We start from the raw sequence: 20,252 nt of genomic DNA on the forward strand, positions 1-20,252 counted from the left end.
ATATGTACATTTCAAAATATCAATGTGCTGGTCAAAAAAGCAAAGTTTGTGGGGTATAATCGCCATTCTCTGTACTTATGAGGCATACGCAATTAGGAAATAACACTTCCTCCCCAGGAACCAAAAACAAAGGATACACTCTGATCCCAATCTCCCCGTTAATTCTCCCCCACTTGGCCTCTCCAACTCAGCTGGCTTGCCCGTTCAACGCGCCGCTCGATTTGCAACAAAATCTAACGGCAGTTTTTGAAACCTCTCCACGGCATTGTTGACCTCACCTCATCACCTCGCTTCTCTCATCGCCTCACATGTCCCCTCCTCACGTCCTCTGCGTTCCTGATCTTCTCCCTCCTTACACCCCTCCACTGGAATCAACTTCCATAGACTCAACACTGCCCATAGACTCAACACTGCCCATAGACTCAACACTGCCCATAGACTCAACACTGCACATAGACTCAGCACTGCCCATAGACTCAGCACTGCCCATAGACTCAGCACTGCCCATAGACTCAGCACTGCCCATAGACTCAACACTGCCCATAGACTCAACACTGCCATAGACTCAGCACCGCACATAGACTCAACACTGCCGGTCGACTCAACACTACCCATAGACTCAGCACTGCCCATAGACTCAGCACTGCCCATAGACTCAACACAGCCGGTCGACTCAACACTGCCCATAGACTCAACACTACCCATAGACTCAGCACTGCCCATAGACTCAACACTGCCCATAGACTCAACACTGCCATAGACTCAGCACCGCACATAGACTCAACACTGCCGGTCGACTCAACTCAAGCACCCACTCACCCATTTACCACCCACTCACCACCCACTCAGAACCAAAGGTAGATGGGCAAAACTAGACGATTGAAAATGTCATTGCCCGCTTACCCAGACGACAGCAGATGGCGATGAAGAAGGACCGTCGACCGAAAGGTCGTCTCTTCTCTATACAGTTTTAATTTTCATTTAAAAATTTACTTGGAAGACATTGCGTCTGTGGATCTGAACAGTGCCGGGCTGGGCTGTCTGTGTCTGTCGGCCTGCCACGGGAAAGTTGCCGAGTTTTGAGCTTTAATTAACATTATACACTCAGCGTTCACTGTCCCCCAGAGGGAGACCTGTCAATGATTTGAGAGCGAGAGAGCGAGAGAGTTCAAGAGAGAGCTAAAGAGAGAGTTCAAGAGAGATGAGTGAGACTTTATAAATATATTTAATTAATATATATAGCGTACATTCTCCCCACCACCACCGCGACCACTCACCCACCCACCCACCATTCCCTCCCCTCTTTTTTTTTTTCTTGAAGCCTCACTTTGCGGTGAATGCAAAATTGTTTTGTTAAAGATGACAACTCTGCAGGAATCGAATGCACAATAAGAAGAGTACACAACATTAATACAATGGTGAAGATGATGATCATGGAAAAAAAAAACTGCCCACACACCCAAAGCAAAGACAAAGATCCCCCGTGTAACCTGTGAGAGAGCGAGAGGAGGGAGAGAGAGAAGAGAAGAGAGAGGGGAGACAGAGGGGAGAGATAGGGAGAGGGGGGGGTAGAGAGACGTCAAGAGATACTTTTTTGACTTTTAAACAACGTAAAGAAAAAAAAGAGAGAGCGAGAGAGAGGAGAGGAGGGAGAGAGAGAAGAGAAGAGAGAGGGGAGACAGAGGGGAGAGATAGGGAGAGGGGGGGGTAGAGAGACGTCAAGAGATACTTTTTTGACTTTTAAACAACGTAAAGAAAAAAAAGAGAGAGCGAGAGAGAGGAGAGGAGGGAGAGAGAGAAGAGAAGAGAGAGGAGACAGAGGGGAGAGATAGGGAGAGGGGGGGGGGGGGTAGAGAGACGTCAAGAGATACTTTTTTGACTTTTAAACAACGTAAAGAAAAAAAAGAGAGAGCGAGAGAGAGGAGAGGAGGGAGAGAGAGAAGAGAAGAGAGAGAGAGGAGACAGAGGGGAGAGATAGGGAGAGAGGGGGGGGATAGAGAGACGTCAAGAGAGACTTTTTGACTTTTAAACAACGTAAAAAAAAAAGAGAGAGCGAGAGAGAGGAGAGGAGAGAGAAGAGAAGAGAGAGAGAGAGGAGACAGAGGGGAGAGATAGAGAGAGGGGGTGGGGATAGAGAGACGTCAAGAGAGACTTTTTGACTTTTAAACAACGTAAAGAGAGATGAGGAGAGAGGAGAGGAGGGAGAGAGAGAGAGAAGAGAAGAGAGAGAGACAAGCGAGAGAGGGAGAGAGATAGCGAGAGAGCGAGGCGGTGTGTGGGGAGAGGTGAAAAAATTGAGCAATCATAAGGAGCCGAGTGAAATTTGGATGAGATCTTTGTACAAAAGCCAAAGACGACCCGTGAAGCCTCCGCAGACTTTTGGAGCAAGTGCTGTGAGCAAGGAGCACGTGAGGATGACGAGCATGGCGCACGACTGCGATTCGTCGCTTGCATCACGCTCGGCCGCCTTTGTCTCCCCAGTAGCGATGTTTACACACCGCAACAGGTACGCATTTGAGGCTGAGTCGACCTAGGGGAGGCCCGGGACCGGTTCAGATAATCGTCACTGGGTGTTGGTGGCCGTGAAGAGGAATCGAACTCGGGCGGCCGGGTTCTGAGCGCAGCGTAGCGCTAACCGCGACACCACCGCTCCCCACACACAGACACAAAGACAAAGATCCCCCGTATAGCCTTAACAGACTGTAGGGGCAAGTGCTGTTAGCGAGCACCTATGAAGGCCGGAACGGCACACGAGGGGTTGGGTGGCCAGCTTCCACGCCCGACCGCCTTTGTCTCCCCAGTGGCGATGTTCACACACCGCACCAGGTACTCATTTTAAGGCTGAATCGACCTAGGGGAGGCCCAGGACCGGTTCAGATAATCGTCACTGGGTGTTGGTCATGAGTGGGAATCGAACCCGTTCATAGCGCAGCGCGCTAACCGCTACACCACCGCTCCCCACGCACAGACGCACGCACACACAGTCACACACGTACACACACACACGCACGTGCATTTGCGACACACACACACGCACGCACGCGCGCGCGCACACGCACATCAGCTGTCTGTCTGCACGATGGCTCATTAAAAATAGCATTTGATGAGGAAGCTCGAGCAAGATCGCCCATTAAAAAACGAGAAGGGAAGAAACAGAGGGCTACGCCATTCACTGCGCGCGCGCCTTCGGGACACAGACAAAGGTCCCCCGTGTAGCCCTTAACAGACTGTCGGGGGCAAGTGCAGTTGGCGAGTCGTTACCGACGAAGGCCGGCACGGCACACGAGGGGTGGCCAGCACCACGCCCGGTCGGTCTTTGTCTCACCAACGATGTGCATTAAGTTGCGCGCCCCAGCAGGTACTCATTTGAGGCTGAGTCGACCTAGAGGAGGTCCAGATCCGGTTCAGCTAATCGTCACTGGGGTGTTGAGCGGGAATCGAACTCGCGTCGGCGGGTTCGTAGCGCAGCGCGCTAACCGCTGCGCCACCGCTCACCCAGGCGCACAAAGACGAAGATGCCCCTGGTAGCCTTCATGCACGGTTTGGGGCAAGTGCTTTTAACGAGAACCAGCACGGCACATACACACGCACACATTTACACACGTTTATATATATATATACACACATACATAAATGTGCATTCCGCATGTCAGCACAATGAACAAGCTGACCGCTAGGCCACCTACGAACACACAACAACAACAACAACCGCCATTCGCCACTAAGTGGCGGTGACGTCACCACGACGCTTGTGCCAGGCCATGTGCACTTTGAGGCCACGTGAAGTGTCGATCGCCCGCCGGCAGGAGGTCACGGGACAGACCCAGGTGCCACGGGTCGACTGACTGAGATGACCGAGACGACTAGCTGATGCACCACCTGTGCCCCCTATTGTGCCAACTTGCTGTGCTTTAGCCACCCGGCACTCCGCTCGTTGTTGTGAGCGTCGCTCCTCCGCCCTCCGTTGTTGTTGGAGGCCGACTGCCTCCAACTGCCCAGTAGCAGCGTCCTTCACGAGCCTCCTCCACAGAGGCCACACACGCACACACACACGCTTCGGATGTCAAACTGCGTTTGTGTGTGTTGCCGTGTGAAAGACGAGATTTCGTGATTAACGAAAAGGTTCAAACATAGTCTTGGCTCTTTCGGTAAAGTCACGTAGAAAGGAAATAATAAAATAATATAAATAAAAAAAATACAAATTTTCACGACGTTTCGACTGCAACACAAGCATGATGATTGCAGTCACGAAAGCTTTAATTCTAAATTTAAGGTTCAAACAGATGTCACGGCTGGTGCCGTATAGCGATTAGCGAGCGACTCCTCCGACAAGTTGGTCGAGATTTAGAAGGCCAACTTTAGCAGTTTCTGTTCTTGCTGTGGTTGTCCCACCTGATTACGGTTGCTTGTGTTGCTATCGAAACGTCGTGATCGATTCTTTTTCTACCGTCGTGACTTTACCGAAAGAGCCATCTGACCAACTGCCAAATCGCTGTCCGTGGTGCTGACGTTAAGATAAAAACTACACTTTTTTCAAATTTAATTGCTGTGGATTTGATAATGTAGTCACTACGCCACTGTAATGCAGTTACTATGCCACTGATAATGTAGTCACTACGCCAATGACAATGTGTTTACTACACCACTGATAACGTGGTTACTACACCACTGATTACGTGGTTACTACACCACTGATAATGTAGTCACTACGCCACTGATAATGTAGTTACTACACCACTGATTATGTAGTCACTACGCCACTGATAACGTAGTTACTACACCACTGATAATGTAGTCACTACACCACTGATAATGTAGTCACTACACCACTGATAACGTAGTTACTACACCACTGATAACGTAGTTACTAAGCCACTGATAATATAGCTACTACACCACTTATAATGTAGTTACTGCACCACTGATAACGTAGTTACTACACCACTGATAACGTAGTTACTACGCCACTGATAATGTAGCTACTACACCACTGATAATGTAGTTACTACACCACTGATAACGTAGTTACTACACCACTGATAACGTAGTTACCACACCACTGTGTATTTATGGCAGTGCGCTACGATCCAGGCGACCAGAGCTATTCGGATTAGTCGGTTGCTGATGGTGGAGTAAAATTTTAGGACACCGACTCATTTTCAAATTAAACTTACAACCCATATTTTATTGTACGAGCCAACGTCCACTGAGGTATACAGCTCTTTTCAGAAGCGACCAGGTCACAAATGATAGCTCAACGGAGTGGCTTATTGCGTGGAAATTCATCGCAGGCAATTACTCTGAACACGTGGCAATGTTGAAATCCACGCGACCATGGGGAGAGAGAGAGAGAGACACGCAAACTCCAAATATACAGAAGCAGGCGTAGTCAGGGTCGAACCCACATGCTCCTGCATACCAGGCGAGGTAGTTAACATTTCGCCACCGTGACACACATTGTCGTACAACACGTCAGAGCAGCTTGGAAGAGTAGACCAACCATCCCCTCGAGTGGGCCCTGTCTTGGGTGCGGCCCTGAGTGAAGAACCTTCTGCTAGCAGGTGGCGTGAGAGTGCACTTGCAGGGGCTGCGCCCGCACCTATTTATCAAGACTGAGCCATAGACCCGGGTGAACCCGGTTCGATATGAGGTCAAGGTGCGCTTGGCTTGCAGTTGATTAATAGCCGTAACCTCTCCTTGGTCCACTCAGACGAATATTGCTGATGCCCATGCCGCTGTCAGGAGCAATCAGCGTTGGGGAGAGACCAAGGCGGATGGACGTTCTTCAGGGTGCTGGCCGCATCAACTTGCTTAAGTCGTCATGTTTGCAAAGAAAGGCGAAACTTAATGCGGAGAGGGAAATGAAGTGCAATTGAATTCGCGAGAGATATGCACGGATATCGGAGCCATTAAATACCTGCCATTCACTTATTCCCAAGATTAATTGCGCCAATGCATTCAGTCTGCCTGTGTAAGTGCCTACCCGTGTGTGTGGGTGGGTAACTAGGCGAGTGAGTGAGTGTATATCGAAGTCAGTGAGTATGTGTGTAAGTAGGTGAGCGAGAGTGTGTGTGTGTTGGTAACGACGTGAGTGTGTGTGTGTGTTTAACTAGGTGAGTGAGTGTGTAACTTTGTGAGTGTTTAACTTGATGAGTGTGCAGCTTGGTGACTGAGCGTGTTACAAGTTAGTGTTTAACTTGGTAAGTGTGTAACTAGGTAAGTGTGTAACTAGGTGTGTGTAACTAGGTAAGTGTGTAACTAGGTAAGTGTGTAACTAAGTGAGTGTGTAACTAGGTAAGTGTGTAAGTAGGTGAGTGTGTAGCTAAGTGAGTGTGTAACTAGGTGTGTGTGTAACTAGGTAAGTGTGTATCTAGGTGAGTGTGTAACTAGGTAAGTGTGTAACTAGGTGTCTATGTAACTGGGTAAGTGTGTAACTAGGTAAGTGTGTAACTAGGTGTGTGTGTGACTAGGTAAGTGTGTAACTAGGTGAGTGTGTTACTAGATAAGTGTGTAACTGGGTAAGTGTGTAACTAGGTAAGTGTGTAACTAGGTGAGTGTGTGACTAATGTAAGTGTGTAACTAGGTAAGTGTGTAACTAAGTGAGTGTGTAACTAGGTAAGTGTGTAACTAGGTATGTGTAACTAGGTAAGTGTGTAACTAGGTGTGTGTAACTAGGTAAGTGTGTAACTAGGTAAGTGTGTAACTAAGTGAGTGTGTAACTAGGTAAGTGTGTAAGTAGGTGAGTGTGTAACTAAGTGAGTGTGTAACTAGGTGTGTGTGTAACTAGGTAAGTGTGTATCTAGGTGAGTGTGTAACTAGGTAAGTGTGTAACTAGGTGTCTATGTAACTGGGTAAGTGTGTAACTAGGTAAGTGTGTAACTAGGTGTGTGTGTGACTAGGTAAGTGTGTAACTCGGTGAGTGTGTTACTAGATAAGTGTGTAACTAGGTAAGTGTGTAACTAGGTAAGTGTGTAACTAGGTGAGTGTGTGACTAGGTAAGTGTGTAACTAGGTGAGTGTGTTACTAGATAAGTGTGTAACTAGATAAGTGTGTAACTAGGTAAGTGTGTAACTAGGTGTGTGTGTTACTAGGTAAGTGTGTAACTAGGTGAGTGTGTTACTAGATAAGTGTGAAAGTAGGTGAGTGTGTAACTAGGTAAGTGTGTAACTAGGTAAGTGTGTAACTAGGTGAGTGTGTAACTAGGTAAGTGTGTAACTAGGTGTGTGTGTGACTAGGTAAGTGTGTAACTAGGTGAGTGTGTTACTAGATAAGTGTGTAACTAGGTAAGTGTGTAACTAGGTAAGTGTGTAACTAGGTGAGTGTGTTACTAGATAAGTGTGTAACTAGGTGAGTGTGTAACTAGGTAAGTGTGTTACTAGGTAAGTGTGTAACTAGGTGAGTGTGTAACTAGGTGAGTGTGTAACTAGGTGAGTGTGTAACTAGGTGAGTGTGTAACTAGGTAAGTGTGTAACTAGGTAAGTGTGTAACTAGGTAAGTGTGTGTAATGGTTCGCGCGCTGCGTTTCAATACCGAAGATCCGAGTTCGATTCCCCCTCACGGTCACCAACACCAGTGACGAATATCGAACTAGTCATTGGCCTCCTCTAGGTCGACTCAGCCTCAAAATTGCATGTCATGGCCACTCGGGAGACAAAGGCGGCCGGGCGTGATTTTGGGCCCCCCACCCGCTCGTGTGTCGTTCCGGCCTTCATAGGTGCTACTCGCTAACAGCACTTGCCCCAACATTCTGTAGAGGCTATCCGGTGCATCTTTGTCTGCCTTATTATTACTTTTTCCCTCCGTCTGTGCGTTTGTCGGCGTGTCTGTCTGCGGAACACCTTGTCTGATCGTCTCATACTCCAAATCCCTCATCTCTCTTCCTCTCTCTTCCTCTCTCCTTATTAATAATAATCTCCGCAGGCCACTCTGCCGAACACGGTCCCGAAATGAAATGTTTAAGAAGAAAGGCAAGAGGCAGATCCGGCTGATGTTTGTATTTTTATATTAATGCCGCGTTCCCATAAAACCTCTGTCCATTGCGGCACACATTCAACTTTTATACAACCCCCCCCACACACACACGCGAGTAATATGTCATATTTATTAAAATAAAAAAACGCTGTGTGTGCTTTGTACTGACTCGCGGTACAATAGTCATATTTTTATATATATAAATATGAATGTATTAATACGTTGGGTGTGTGTGTGTGCGTCGTGCCGGCCTGCATAGATTCTTGCCAACAGCACTTGCCCCGAAACAATACGAAGGCTATACGGGGGGTCTTTGTCTTTGCGTGCGTCGGCGGTTCGCGTCGCTCTGCGCTGCGAACTCCGCAGGGAACCTGAGTTCGATTCCCGATCACGGCCACCAACACCACCAACAACAGCCGGTGACGATCATCGGAACCGGTCCCTGGGCCTCCAACTCGGTCGACTCAGCCTCAAATGAGAACCTGGTGCGCTGGACACCCCACGCCCTCGTGTGCCGTGACGGCCTTCATCGGTGCTGCTGCTGCTCGCTAACGGCACCGCTTGGGCTATGTAGGGCAGCTATGGATTCATAGTATTGGTTCTTTTGGTAAAGTCACGACGAGAGGGAAATAATAAAATGATAAAAAATAAAACGATATTATTTCCAGATTTGAAGCTTTCGTGACTGCAAGTATTCATATTCTTAGGTTTTCGGTAAAGTCACGTAGGTAAAAAATAAATAAAAGTAAAATAAAAATAAAAATCACGACGTTTCGGAGGTAACACAAGCTTCCGTCTTCAGGTGAAATTTAATTTTTTTACCTACGTGACTTTACCGAAAACCTAAGAATATGATATTATTTCCCTTCTACGTGACTTTACCGAAAGAACAAATGATATGAATCCCTGCAGTCACGAAAGCTTTACATCGAAATTCAGCTATGGATTGTTTAGGGGTATTATATTCAGGGAATAATGCGTCCGACAATAGCACGCATTCACCCACACGTAACTATATACTGGTAGGAACCTCCTGGTTACACCAGCCCACAGGGGAATATTGTGTCCGTCCGACCGTCGTTTATCCAAAAATGGGAGGGGTGGGGCTGGGTGGAGAGGGGAGGGTGGGGAAGGGCTTGGTGGGGAGGGTTGGGAGGGGCTGGGTGGGGAGGGGGGTTGGGAGGGGCTGGGTGGGGAGGGTGGGGAGGGTGGGGAGGGGAGGGTGGGGAGGGGCTGGGTGGGGAGGGTGGGGCTGGGTGGGGAGGGGAGGGTGGGGAGGGGCTGGGTGGGGAGGGTGGGGCTGGGTGGGGAGGGTGGGGAGGGTGGGGAGGGGAGGGTGGGGAGGGGCTGGGTGGGGAGGGTGGGGCTGGGTGGGGAGGGGAGGGGAGGATGGGGAGGGGCTGGGTGGGGAGGGTGGGGCTGGGTGGGGAGGGGAGGATGGGGAGGGGCTGGGTGGGGAGGGGCTGGGTGGGGAGGGAGGGTGGGGCTGGGTGAGGGGTGGGAGGGGTGGGGCTGGGTGGGGAGGGGCTGGTCACCCCGTGGTGCCCTTATAAAACTCAATGTTTAACCTACTCACGCCGGCTTGTCGGGCATATTTGCGGAATACACCACGCCGCCGTTGACCCTGGCCATTGACCGAGCAACCCAACGTTCCTACCAGCTCCCTCCGCAGGAATGTGTTTTCATGAGAGTCGTTGTGGCGGTGGTGGTGGTGGTGGCGGTGGTGGCGGTGGTGGCGGTGGTGGTGGTGTTGATGGTGGCTCCTACGCTGCACGTGGTTGCTCGTCATCATCCAGCAGTGGAGGCAGCAGCGAGTCTCGGTGGCTCGCACGCAGAGATGGTGTTGCGAGCTTCGTAGTTTCTCGGATTCCCCCGGTCGAAATCGAAATTCTGATTCTGGTTCATCATTCGCACCTCTGATGAGCACGTTTGGATACGTACGGTGCGAAAGAAGTTCAATGCATATCCATCACCGCGGGTTCCAATATGAGCACAGTTTGATTCTAATGTGGAAAATGAGATCCGTAGATACTCGGATTCCTCCGTTTTAGATTCATAAAAAAATTACCCTCTACGTTTTAAATAACAAAGACACCGAGGTTCAACACCTGATTAGCAAGCTGACACCGCTAGGAGCATCGGTCAATTCGGGTTGTTATTTTTTAATTACATTATTTCCTTGTTGTTGTCGTCGTTGTTGCTTAAAGGCATCTTTAGTAGGCGGTGATGGATTGGTGAACACTCGCGCACGCACTCTGCACAATTAGCGAGGTCTCGGCTAATGGCACGGCTCTTGTGGTTGCTGCTGTTGTTGTTGTTGCTGTTGTTCTTATTCTTGTCGAATTTCCCATTTAATTGCTTCACGCCTCAAAGCGAAGAGAGAAAGATTCCCGCAGATCCCAGCGTGCGTTCTCGGCACACTGTGGGTGCGAGTGTTGCTAGCGAGCGGCACCTGGGAAGGTCTGAATGTCACTCGGGGGGTGGTTGGGTGGTCAGCACCATGCCCGCCCGCTTTGTCTCGCCTACAAAGTTTTTCAAGTTTCATTTTTTAGGTGTAGCCCTGTGAGCCATTCGGCTCTTGAATCGGGTGCAACCGCAACAAACAAAAAAACAAAAACATAAACAAGAAAACATCTTAAAGTGACTATGTGCAAACAGAAAATCCAAGAAAAGACAACAAAATATTGCAGAAAAAGCACCGTACACCAACACTAGACAAAGACCCCCACCCCCCCTTCCCGTATAAATCTTGGATTAAAGCTTTCGTGACTGCAGGAATTCCGATGCTTTAGGTCTTTCGGTAAAGTCACGTAGATAGGTTCAAAGAAAATGACGTTTCGATCGCAACACAATCGATCGTCTGATGACGACCGCTTGTGTTGTGATCGAAACGTCGTCGTTTTTTGTTATTTTCTCTGAACCATCTACGTGACGTTACCGAAAGACCTAAAGAATATGAATCCCCCGTATAGCCTGAACAGACTGTTGGGGAAAGTGCCGTTAGCGAGTCGCACCTATGGTGGTCAGCACGGTACAGGAGGGAGTTCGATGGCCAGCACCACGCCCAGCCGACTTTGTCTCCCCAGTGGCGATGTTTACGCACAGCACCAGGCACGAATTTGCGGCTGAGTCGACCTAGGGGATGCTCAAGACCGGTTCATAGCGCAGCACGCTCACTGCTGCACTACCACTGCTCACGGCCAACACCATCGAAGATTATCTGAACCGGTCCTGGGCCCTCCCCTAGGTCGACTCAGCCTCAAATGAGTGCGGTGTGTAAACATAAACAATCGTCACTGGGTGTTGGCCATGAGTGGGAATCGAACCCGGGTCGCCAGGTTCACAGCGCAGCGCGCTAACCGCTGCACCACCGCTCCCCGACGCGCAGACGCGCGCACACGCGCAAGAGACACGTGCGCTCCAACTCGCTGGGGCCAACAGATGACAATGACACCGCTTTCAATTTTGCAGCGTCAGCAGAATAATTGCGTGGCAAAGGCAAAAGAAAAACTGAGGCATCGTCAGTTTGATTTGCGGGGGGGCGGGAGGGGAGAGGAGGATGGGTTTTACACGTGCGGGCAGGTTAACGTGGCTCTCCTGACACGAGCGAAAACTCGGCCATTGATGGAAATTCCACATTCCCATGGCAGGGATGTGTGCATCTTTATTTTTTGCTGAATTCAGGCAAAGAAATGATGTTGATTTTTGGCTGCATCCCTCAAGATGATGATGATCATGATGGTGACGATATTGCCGATTGATAATGGGATGATTATGATGATGACGATCTTGATGCTAAATAATGAGTTGATAAAAATGATTGATAATGAGATTATAATGATGACGATTTTAATTGTTGATAATGAGATGATAATGATGACAATTATAATGATTGCTAATGAGATGATAATGATGATGAAGATTTGAATGATTGATAATGAGATGATAATGATAATGACGAGCTTGATCATTGATTCTGACATGATCTGGATGATAAACATTGTTCCAGCTATGAGTATGATGACGCTGATCATCACAAAATATGGTTCAACACCCGTGCCCCATTTAATCAACAACTAACTCAGTAGTCACAGCTTCTTGGTTCTTTCGGTAAAGTCACATAGAAGGGAAGTAATAAAATAATAAAAATAAAAGATAATAAAATTAAAATGTATTATGTTTTATTTTTATTATTTTATTACTTTACCGAAAGAACCAAGAAGATGAATCCCTGCAGTCACGAAAGCTTTAAATCAAAATTAGTCACAGCTCCCAATTCATTACTTTTCTCCTTCAACTGTGTAATAAAGCTCGTTGAGACGACTTCTGGAATCCGTCTTTTATTCAACTTATGTTACATCTACTTCACGCTGCTGATAGGCAGCGTGAGAGGGACAGATCGACAGAGAGAGACGCACTGCCACGTGGCAACCTGGACCACGTGGCAACCTGGACCACGTGGCAACCTGGACCACGTGGCAGCCTGGACCACGTGGCAGCCTGGACCACGTGGCAGCCTGGACCACGTGGCAGCCTGGACCACGTGGCAGCCTGGACCACGTGGCAACTCGGAGCCCCGCTCCCGCGTGGCCCCCTTCCTCTGTTCGTTCCCGTTCTGACCACGTGTCGTTCGTCTCCACCCCTATTTAATACCCGGGTCACGTGGTACGCTTCCGCCAATCCTCGTTAGCCTGCGTCGAATCTTCCAGGCTCCCTCGTCAGCTCCCGGGACCACGCCCCTGACTCGTCTCCCCATTGGCTGAGGCCAAAGCCAGCAGAACCAATCCTTATAGCTGTCACCCTTCCATCACGTCAGGGCCATGTCCCCAGGCTTCCCCCCCATTGGCTGTAAACCAGGACCGGCAGAGCCAATCACCATGACGAGTTGTGAAACGTCAGTGAGCCGGATATATCCTCATATTAGATCTGTATCGCTATTTTTGATTCATCATCGCATATGTAATGATGTGATGATGGCGGCGCTTTGGATGGCATACATGTGCCGTGAAGCCGAATGATGTTCACAATCGCTTTGGTGGAGCATTGACCCTTCGTCAGAGCCGGCCCTAGACCTTTGGGGGCCCTAAGCAAAATTTGGTTGGAGGCCCCTTTGATGAATGATTTTTTTCACCCACTAGCTATCAGTGACTCTAGGGGGCCCTCTGCTGGCCACGGGGCCCTTTGCAATTGCAAGGGTCGCTTAGTGGCTGGGCCGGCTCTGCCCTTCGTGTCAGAAGAACAGTTCTACTGTATGTGGAGGCGAATGTGCATGCTGTTGTTGTTAATATTTGTGTGCTGAGGGCTTCCAAGGTGCTCAGAAGCAGGCCTATCTAAAGCCTTCTGCCATGCCCCACGGGAGCGTTTGGGGAGCGCGTTCGCAATTGTATTATTGGGCTGCGATTCGTTCCCACGTGATGGCAAGACACTACGATCAGCTCTCGTTTCCCAGATCGAAAAACTAAATTTTTCTTTAGAGCTGCTTTGGGTGTTGAGTTTGCTGTACTTCCTCCGAACCTCCGTTGGCTACGTACGGTGCGAAAGAAGTTCAGCATACATACACTTGTGACCAGGTCGCTTCTGAAAGAAAATAACGAAGAGCTCAGTAGGCCTTGCCTGGTGAAAAAAAAGAGTCAAGTATGATGTTATTTATAAAAATATATATACAAGGTGATTTGTTAACTTTTTCTATACTTTTCACGCCTAACGTGTTTCGTTTGGTTTGTTGTTGAAACCTTCTGACCCGCCCTTGCTGTGACATCTGCGGAAAAATGAGCTTCATAACTCATCGGAATTATCCAGAATCATATTAATTGTGTTCGGTTCGTTTACTCCGCAATGCCTCGCCGCTGAATCTCGAGACTCGTTGTGCAGGAGGGTCCTGCCAAGTTGTCGCGGTGGGAGTGACGATGCAACCTATACATTGTTTAGGCGCCGTGGTGGCTTGGAGATGTTAACTACCTCGCCTGGTATACACGAGGTCGTGGGTTCGATCCCGACCCTGACGCCTGCTGCTGTATATTGGAGTTTGCGTGTCTCTCTCTCATCATCATCACTGTGGCTAGGAGATGTTAACTACCTCGCCTGGTACACAGGAGGTCGTGGGTTCGATTCCAACCAATGACGCCTGCTGCTGTATATTTGGAGTTTGCGTGTCTATCTCTCTCCCCGTGGTCGCGTGGATTTTTCTCCGGGTCCTCCGGGATTTCCCTCCCCATTTAGAATCGACATCGCCACGCGTTTACAGTATTTGGCTGCTTTACATTTCCACGTGATGGTGATGATCCATTTCGTTGGGCTATCATTTGTGATAAACAGGTCGCTTTTGAAAACAGAGTAGCTCAGTGGGTATTAACTGTTTAAAATAATAATAATAAAAGTTTAGATTTTTTTTTGTTGTAACCAGTTTGTATCGCAGTAGCTTCCCTGGTTTAGCATCAAAAATAAGTTTGAGATTATTATTTTTGTTAGCAAAGGGTTTAATCTTCTTGGTTCTTTCGGTAAAGTCACGTAGAAGGGAAGTAATAAAATAATAAAAATAAAACATAATAAAATAATGGTGAGAATTATTTTATTATGTTTTATTTTTGTTATTGTATTACTTCCCTTCTACGTGACTTTACCGAAAGAACCAATAAGATGAATCCCTGCAGTCACGAAAGCTTTAAATGGAAAGGTTTTAATTTTTGGTTGTATTGTGATTGGTTCCTTTTTACTGCTACGCGTGCGCGTGTGTGACACTGTTTTATTTTTCTAAAATTGTTTTCTTTACACCTCTGATGTACGGCGCTTTGAGATTACCCAATTTGAAGGGCGCTTTATAAAAGCGAGCTTGTTATTATTATTATGGAGCTACTGCTGCTGCTGTGTGATCCCAGTTGAGTGATTTGCAGGTAACATTTTCCAGCATGGGAGATAAAATACAAAAGAGCTTCAGCGATGTTGAAACAAAAAAGTGTGCGTGTGTGTGTTTGTGCCGTGCCGGCCTTCATAGGTGCTACTCGCTAACAGCACTTGCCCCAACAGTCTGTTGAGGCTGTACGTGGTGGGAGTGTGAGGGGGTGGATCTTTGCCTTTCTCTTTTGGCGTGGCGAAGTGGTTAATGCGCTCACGGCAAACCTCAGTGACGACGATTCGAACAGATCCTGGGCCTCCCCTAGGTAGACCCAGCCTCAAATGAGTACGTGCCGGTGCGAAATATGTTCAAGGTACATAGACATCGCCAATGGAGAGACAAAGGCGGCCGGGCATGGTAATGGCCACACCACTCCCTCGTGTGCCATTCCAGACGTCATAGGTGCTACTCGCTAACAGCACTTGCCCCAACAGTCTGGTTAAGGCTACACGGGGGATCTTTGTCTTTGTTTAGGACATTGGAGAACCCAGAGGAAGCCTAACCTTGTTAGCGAGCACCTATTAAGGCTGAAACGACACATGAGGTGGTGGGTGGCCAGCACTACCCACGGCCGCCTTTGTCTCCCTAGCGGCGATGTTTTACACATCGCACCAATGTACTCATTTGAGGCTGAGTCGACCTATGTGAGGCCCAGGACCCGTTCAGATAATCGTCACTGATGTTGATGGCCGTGAGCGGGAATCGAACTCGGTTGGCCGGGCCCGTAGCGCACCACACAAAAAGCAAAGACAAAGATCCCCCGTATAGCCTTTAACAGACAGTAGGGGCAAGTGCTGTTAGCGAGCACCTCTGAAGGCCAGAGCGGCACACGAGGGGGTGGGTGGCCAGCACCACGCCCGGTCGCCTTTGTCTCCCCCAGTGGCGATGTTTACACACCGCACCAGGTACTCATTTAAGGCTGAGTCAACCTAGGGGAGGCCCAGGACCGGTTCAGACGATCGTCACTGGAGTTGATAGCCGTGAGCGAGGATCGAACTCGCGTCTCGAGGTCTCGAAGCTGATCGCTACACCACCGCTTCTCACGCGCGCACAAAAGACACGCGCACACCAACTGGCACAGATGCATTTAAATCAGCCATCCCTTGTGTGTTCACAACACGGCATATGCACATCAATTATAAGTAAGCTTCTCATTGTTGGTCCTTTGCTGTGGCACGGGTGTTTAACTAATTATTATTATTTTTATCCTTAATTAGGGGAAGGCATGTCATTCATCTGGCCCCTGGTAATATTATTGGCGAAGGTGTGTGAGTGTGTGTGAGTGTGTGAGTGTGTGTGAGTGTGTATGTGTGTGTATGTGTGTGAGTGTGTATGTGTGTGGTGTGTATGTGTGAGTGTGTATGTGTGTGAGTGCGTATGTGTGTGAGTGTGTATGTGTGTGTATGTGTGTGTATGTATGTGTGTGTATATGTGTGTATGTGTGTGAGTGTGTATGTGTGTGAGTGTGTATGTGTGTGAGTGTGTATATGTGTGTGAGTGTGTATGTGTGTGAGTGTGTATGTGTGTGTATGTGTGTGAGTGTGTGTGTATATGTGTGCATGTGTGTGTGTGAGTGTGTATGTGTGTGTATGTGTGTGAGTGTGTATGTGTGTATGTGTGTGTGTATGTGTGTATGTGTGTGAGTGTGTGAGTGTGTATATGTGTGTATGTGTGTGTATGTATGTTGAAAGTGGTGGCATAGCGGGTGGTGCGCTACACTACGAACCCTGTCACCCGAGTTAGATTCCCGCTCAAGATTATCTGGGCCTCCTCTAGGTATACTCAGCCAAAAATGAGTACCTGGTGTGGTGTGGACAAATCGCCAATAGGGAGACAAAGGCGGTCGGGTGTGGTGTTGGCCACCCACCCCCTCGTGTACTTTGCCGGCCTTCATAGGTGCTACTCGCTAACAGCACTTGCCCCAACAGTCTGTTAAGGCTATACTGGGGATCTGTGTCTTTGTGTACAACTGCTAGTCAGCTCAGTCACGTAACTCACAACATCTGTGGCTGTCCTGTGACCTCCTGCCACACGAAGCATAGTTTATCGTTCAAACGATGTGCCATGAAGAAGATGTATCTACTATGAAGTAGGACCATTGCCCGAAACGTCGCCTATGATATTAAAAACTATTTAAATTATGCAACTTTACAAATGATAGCCCATTTGGACATTTATAGCAACCTAATACTCTAAACGCGTGACGTTGATTCTAGACGTGAAGGGTAAAAATTAACCCGTAAAAACAAAGTTTTTCACTCTAAATCCTTAATATGCGTGGCGGCTAGAGTCCTCTCGTCCTCTGGCTTGAGATGGCTGCCACCTATGGGTCAGATGATTGTCTGCTAGCATCAAGCAATTGGTAATTACATATTTAAAAATGTTTCCCTAAATAGTGTAAAATTTAGGAAAAAATTTTCACGAAAATTAATTGTCACGCACAACGAGTCTGTGTGGAAAATGTCAGCTCGATTGGATCACGTGAAGTGGGTTAAAAAACGACCGAAAGATTTGCACGGTCGTAAGCGCGCAAGCAAGCAAGCACGCAAGCACGCAAGCAAGCAAGCGAACTTAATATAAAGGATTTAAAAACCGGAGGACCCCGAGAAACATCCACGCGACCACGGGGAGAGAGACACGCCAACTCCAAACACACAGGCCTCAGGGTCTAGATCGAACCTACGACCTCCTGCATAGCCGGCGAGGTAGTCAACATTTCCCCCACCCTGACGCGCACATTATTATGCAATCTGTTAACGCACACGCAGTGCTATGGAAGTGTTGATTTTGAAATTAATGAACACATTAATTGTGATTTAAAGCTTTCTTCTTGGTTCTTTCGGTAAAGTCACATAGAAGGGAAGTAATAAAATAATAAAAATAAAACATGATACAATAATTCTCACTGTTTTATTTTATTATGCTTTATTTTTATTATTTTATTACTTCCCTTCTACGTGACTTTACCGAAAGAACCAATAACACATCACTTGTGATTGAAAGCTTTCGTGACTGCAGGGATTCATACTCTTGGTTTCCTTCGGTAAAGTCACGGAGAAGGGAAATAATAAAAAAATAAAAATTAAACAATAAAATTCTCACGACGTTTCGCTTGCAACACAAGTAATCATCATCATAGGCGACGTTTCGGGCAATATCCCTTCTTCATAGTAGATACATCTTCTTCATAGGACACCGTTTGAACGATAAACTATGCTTCGTGTGGCAGGAGGTCACGGGACAGCCACAGATGTTGTGAGTTATGTGACTGAGATGACTGGCAGTTGTACACAAAGATGATGATGATGATTACTTGTGTTGCAATCGAAACGTCGTGAGAATTGGATTGTTTTATTATTTTATTATTTCCCTTCTCCGTGACTTTACCGAAAGAACCAAGAATATGAACACATTAATTTTGCTTGTGCACCACCAATGTTAGGCGGCAGCAGCAGCAGCAGCAGCTGCAGCTGCGAATTCGTTCCGTGCTCGGAATATCTTGACCACATCCCGAGTGCAATCGCAGTCAGTTCTTCTCTGATTATATTGCTTTGCTTTGGGGATAAGGTGAACGGGGATGGCAATTAACAGGTAATCTACCCTCGTGTTTACCATCTCCAGTTTAAAAAAATATATATATTTTTCGATAACCCCGGCCAGGAATATTGGTGGGAGAGTGGTCTGGATGCTTAATCACCTGGTCCCATTTTTTCTCATTTAAAGTTGAGATTCATTTAAACCGAAGCCACCACCACCGTCTGCCTGCCTGCCTCCCTCCCTCCCTCCTTCTCGCTTCTGGCAGGCAAGCAAGAGAGTGAGCACGGCCGCAAAATCCACCACGGAATCCAAATAATAAATATATATACACACACACACATGCACTTTCTCTCGCCTAATTCAAATGTAAATTGGTTTTTTGGCGTTGTTTTTTTTACATATAAAAAGGCATTCATTCGGTTGCATTTCGTAAAAAAAAAAATGTTGCCTTAACTTGAATTAGTTCGCAAAGAATGCGAAGTTCTCATGATTGTGTGTTTTTTATGTAAATGAAAATAAAAAAACTTATACTGGCGGCATTAATACGCATCTGCACGCGAATTTAAGAATCCATCAACATGGACGGAGGTGGCCGATTAGAGGCTCGCGGCGAACGGGAGTTCAACTCCTGATTGCGGTGGGATTCACTCAGCACATCATCCAAATCTCTGGGGGTTGATAAAATCAGGGACGCATTTTTTTCGTGGGTCTGTTGACCCAGCTGCTTGAGCGAGTGACTCGCGGAGATCTGGAGGTCAAATCTTGGGTTGCGGTGGGATTCACTCAAACCCATCATCACGTAGCGAAGAGTCGATAAAATAGGTACCACACTGTTGTGGGACTGGTCTGGTGGCTCAAGCTCAAATCCTGGTTGGATTGGGGGGTGGGGTCAACCCATCATCACCTCTATGTGGTGGAAGGGGTCGATAAATGACTATTGACCAAACATCTCAATGCAAAAAAATTACTTGCAAATTGCTCAATGTAAATAATGCATAAGAGCAACCATAACCTCGCCCCTATACTGCAAATATGTGTAGAAATTATTCGTTAATACACTTGGGTTAACAATGTGATGATAAAAAAATAATGTAGATTTTCAAATAATTGTCTTCACGTTTCTGGACTCATTGTGCGCGAATTTCGACAAGAATGTAAACTAACCATTTACACATTTTTTTGCATATTTTTTTTTATTTTACCAGGTAAAGCTCTTTTCAGCCAAAAAAATAATAGCTCAACGATGCGGCTTATCGCGTGGGAATTTATTGCAGCTAAAATACTCTAAACGCGTGATGTTGATTCTGAATGTGGAGGGGAAAACCGTTGAGAGAGACACGCAAACTCCAAATATGCAGCAGACGTCCGGGTTGGGATGGAACCCATGACCTCCTGTATACCAGGCGAGGAATTTAACATCATCCTGGCCACCTCGGCGCCCCGAACACACTGCCCTAGGTTACCGGAGTTTTATTGTTGGCAAAATAAATGTTGTCCTTGTTTGAATTCGAATGGAAACATCCCATGGACGTAATCTAACCCAAACCAATCAAATAAAGACCCTGAATTGTGTTGAGAAATAAATTCCGCATCTTCCACCACCTTCAAGGATCCACCCCACCTCCCTTTCTCCCCCATGTAGCCTTAACAGACTGTAGGGGCAAGTGCTGTAAGCGATCACTTATGAAGGCCTGCACGGCACACGAGGGGGTGGGTTGCCAACACCACGCCCGGCCGCCTTTGTCTCCCCAGTGGCGAGTTTTTACACATCGCACAATGTTCTCATTTGAGGCTGAGTCGACCTACGAGAGGCCCAGGATTTTGATCGGATAATTGTCATTGGTGTTGGCCG

The sequence above is a fragment of the Lampetra planeri genome, chromosome 57 (genome assembly GCF_965212315.1).
Source record: "Lampetra planeri chromosome 57, kcLamPlan1.2.h2, whole genome shotgun sequence".
NCBI classification, from domain to species: Eukaryota; Metazoa; Chordata; class Hyperoartia; order Petromyzontiformes; family Petromyzontidae; genus Lampetra; species Lampetra planeri.